Source organism: Budorcas taxicolor, chromosome 5 (genome assembly GCF_023091745.1).
Source record: "Budorcas taxicolor isolate Tak-1 chromosome 5, Takin1.1, whole genome shotgun sequence".
Classification (NCBI taxonomy): Eukaryota; Metazoa; Chordata; class Mammalia; order Artiodactyla; family Bovidae; genus Budorcas; species Budorcas taxicolor.
This window is the reverse complement of record NC_068914.1, coordinates 100,357,967-100,362,182: the sequence shown is the minus strand read 5'-3', so window position 1 is coordinate 100,362,182 and position 4,216 is coordinate 100,357,967.

Genomic DNA, 4,216 nt, shown 5'->3' with positions numbered 1-4,216 from the left:
TCTCCTACAGGGGCTGCCGCAGACCTGCACTTTCAGGTAGTTTCAGGCTGCTTCCTCTGAACAGTCTCAGGTTGCTTCCTTCCTTGCCTCAGCTTCTTTGTTTCTCCTGCTTTTTTAATCATCTCGGAACTTTTACTAAATAGTTGTCCCTCAACTCCTGCTATCCCCTCCTAGGGGCTACATCGGAACTGCCCGGTGTCCCCTGGACACTCGCCCCTCCCTCCTGCCTTGTGCCTGGTGATAGTGGTAGCCACAGTACTGCCTTTTTGCCACTAGGGGTCACTGCAACATGTCAGAAGAAGTGGGCAAAGGCACTGTCCATCTACAGCACCAAGGGTCACCGAATCTATTAATGGTAGATACTAGGAGATCTTAGGGACAGGGAGGCCTGGCAGGCTGCAGTCCATGGGATCACAAAGAGTCAGACACGACTGGGCGACTGAACAACAGCAACAATTAGAAGAGCTCTGTGTCCTACACTCTTCCTATCTGTATATATCACCATTAAGCTTTAGGAAATGCCAGTGGAGGTGGAAAACTGTATATGCCTACCTTCAAGCCTTCCCCACCTCTGTCCCCTGTGCTGTCCCAGCAGCGCAGGCACCTTCTTGGTTCTCCTGTGTCGCCAGGTTTCTCACCAGGGCTGCTTTCGGGCTCAGAAGCGAGCAATGGGATCCTTGGAGAGTAAGAAACAAGAGATCATGGCCTCCTATTGAGCGGCATCCAAGCTGAGCCCTTTCCAGGGGTTTTCCAGAATAACAGGGCAGGCACACACACAGGCAGAAAGGCATGAGAAGCAAGCAGTAGGAATGGGGGAGGGAGTTAGGGAAGGCCTGGGGGTGGAGGAGCAGGGGCTTGGGAGGGTGGCATCTGGTCGTTGGTATCAAACAAACAGCTTGGAAACCCAAGCTGGCCTAGATGCCACCCTGTTCCAGTTCAGTAGCCAGGCTGCAAGGTGGTTCCTCACAATTTCTTTCTCTTTCTTCCCCAGTTTCTAAGAGGGACTGAGGCCTCTTCTCTCAGCATGCTGCAAACCTGTGGTCTCTGATACTAACTCCCTCCCCAACAGCCCTTGTTGTTCGACTGTACTATGTTTGATGTCTTCTCTTACTCTGTATCTCTTTGTACTCTATATTATCAAAAGCTGCTGCTATGTCTCTCCTCTATGTCTTACTCTCTAGTATCTAATGATGTATTTAGCAGTTTCTAAGCATAGTGTACCCTCCTCATTTGGGGCCATAGGGAGGGGGGGGGTCAGTGTTTCTTCTCTCTCTCATATGCGTTTCTCACACTGAGTGGTGTTAGTCATGGAGATGATTAAAAAAGGAAAATGGGAGCTAGAGGGCTGTGATCCTTCACAAACACACACACACACACACACACACACACACACACACACACACGCATGCACACAAAGCCTTAAGCAGAAGAATGTCTTAGCATCATAAGATACAGAAAGGGCCTTTTCCTCCCTCCTCTTCCACTTTTAGCACAGAGGAGGATAAAATGGAAGGACTGCTTAAATTATACGAGAATTTTCTTCAGACACCCCTCACCTGAACCGAGGGGTTCTGGGTGTGCACCTCTGCCCCTTGAAGTCTGCCTTTTGCCTCCTCCTTCCTATTCCCCCTGGAAAACCAAGAACATGGACTGCTCAAGGGATCACTTCCCTTTCTCCCTGAAACTCCTTTTGATATTCTCTACCCCAGAGCTCCTGACTAGAAGCCAAAGCTGCTTAAAATGATTTTGCAAAGTTAAGGAGGCCAACCTATTCCCAACAGTCTATCAGATGGTTGCTCACCTGTCCACAGGAATAGTTCTAGCCAAGCAGAAGCAGTAGGATTGCTTCTTCGGCTTTGGGGGTAAACAGGCTGGAAAATTCCTAAGTGTTTTTTGCCACAGTGATGAGCTGGATTCCTTTCTCTGTCCCATATTGGGCTGCATGTTCTTCCACGTCTCCACCTTTTGGTGTGGGGGCTTCCAGTTCATTGACAAAATAGTTATCTCGAAATGCCTTCCTTTCAGACTGGAGCTTGACTTTTCCCTGATGATATACATTAAAAATTTTTTTTCCAAGAATTCCTTCTATAATGTCCTTATCAGGCATTAAGTGCACTTTAAAGAAAGGGGCAGGGCAGCTTTTCCAGAGGTGGAGGAGCCCAAGGGCTGGACCCAGGATATAGGTGGGGGGGCTCTCCTGCTCCCATGTAATTGACAGGACTATGGTTTTGTTTTCATATCCTTTCCTACCACATGGTGCTAAGGGGGCTTTCCAGGTAACTGCAGGGATGCAGAGTGGAGGTCACAAGCCAGTCCAAATCAAGAAAGAGTCCAGATAGCCTGTCTTATCTGGGATGGAAGAACAGGGTAGCAGACCACCCATCACCTAGTTTCTTAACCAGGAAAGAAAGCTCAGTGTGCCAGCTGGTAAATACAGGCTGTCGTGGCCCATTACTCCGTCAAGGGAAGAAGTCCCGTCTCCCTTTACCTGTTGGGCCTTTCAGCAACTAAAGAGAAATGCAGGGAAAAAATATACCAGAGGGGTATGGAATAAATCCAAGGCGGTGATATTCAAATGTTTTTCAGAACCAATCTTATAATAGAACCCTGATATAAGAAGTAACTAGAAGTGAGGCAGAGCTGGGCATTTTGCATTTTTACTGTTTGATGGAAAATGGTTCATTAGTTGAGGACCCCTTGAATGGTCCTAAGAGACCCTGAGGGTTCCTGTAGAGTAGTTTGAAAACCACTGCTCAGAGGAAAGGGATGTAATCTGCCTCCCCTGCCCCAAGCAAAGAAGGAAAGAGTGGGGTCAGTGAGCCACGCCGTCTCCAGACCCTGGTGAAGAGGAAGGAAGACTCCTGTGTACCTGGAGACTTGTGCTCATATCAGCCCGCAGGGCCCCCAAGACTCCAGTGGGTTTTACGTACTCTTGCCACCAAACGATTCTCTTCAAACACAGAAGAAAATGTGAATGTATCGGGCAGATGAGGAGAGAGGTGACAGAGGGAGCAGCCTTCTCTTGAGCAAGATGTAAGGGAAATAGAATTCACTTACATAAATAAGGAAAGCCTTCACCAGAAGCTTCACTCGACCGTCCTCCTCCTTCCCCTCCCCTCACCCCCTCACCACCTTCCTTTCAGAGAGCCAGGGTCTCCACTTGGGGCACCTGGCCTGCTCACTCACTTCTGCCAAAATGTTGCATGCCAGCGTGGACGACAAACCAAACCGCACCAACCCCTGTGTGTATTTACTTGATGTACATAGATATCTTTAAAATAAAATAAATTCAGTGATGACGCTCCGGTGTTGCAAATCTTTATCCCTCCCCAGTCTCCCTCCCTTCCCTGCAGGTAATGGCATTATGACAGTGTGGGACATTATGACAGTCTTCCAGGTGATTTTCCATATAGTTACATGCAGGTTTCCCCTCCGCCCCCACTTGACAATATATCCTAGAGATCTTTTCACGTCAGTATACATGCTTACCTCACTAAAAAATATACATATATTTTTTCCACAAACTTACCCTATAATTTATTCAACCATTCAATGTTGGTGGACACGTATCCAGGTTGTCTGTAATTTTTAACAATGGGATCGTGTTTTCTTCCTTGTTCTCCCACAGACCACTGTCAGCCCCAGCATCAGTTCCATCCCTCCCTTGCCAAGAGCTCAATTCTCTAGGCTCAAGATTGTTCACCACAGTCCCCCTTCTAACCCCCCACTCCAGGGCACAGCCCCACCTGTTGTCCCTGGTCTCACTTAAAAGCTTCTGAGATGAACAGAGAAAACCCCACAACTAAAACACTGGGGCAGTTAAAAACAAAGAGCCACAGAGCTAACCGGACCTTGGTGCTGGCTTAACATTCTGTGTATCTGCTGTTTTCTCTCCCACTTCCCAGAGCAACTGGTTTAAACCCTCCCTCTTAAAATCCTTTCTTACTCGGCTCTCTTAGGCAACAACTATGTCTGTTTTAAAGCGTAAATTAAGGTGATGGAGTGTGAAATTCTTCATTCCCTCCCTCCCAAACACACACACCTACACACTTCCATCTACACAGATCCCTTTTGTTTCTACTTTCTGACAAGTGATAAATCTCCCTTCTCTGGGCTAAATCAAGGCCCTTCTAGATTTTCTTTCTTAAGGTACTTACAAAGACTCCACAGAAAAAACAAAAGCGATGTGGTCTTGGGCAGTTTGCATCTTATTTGT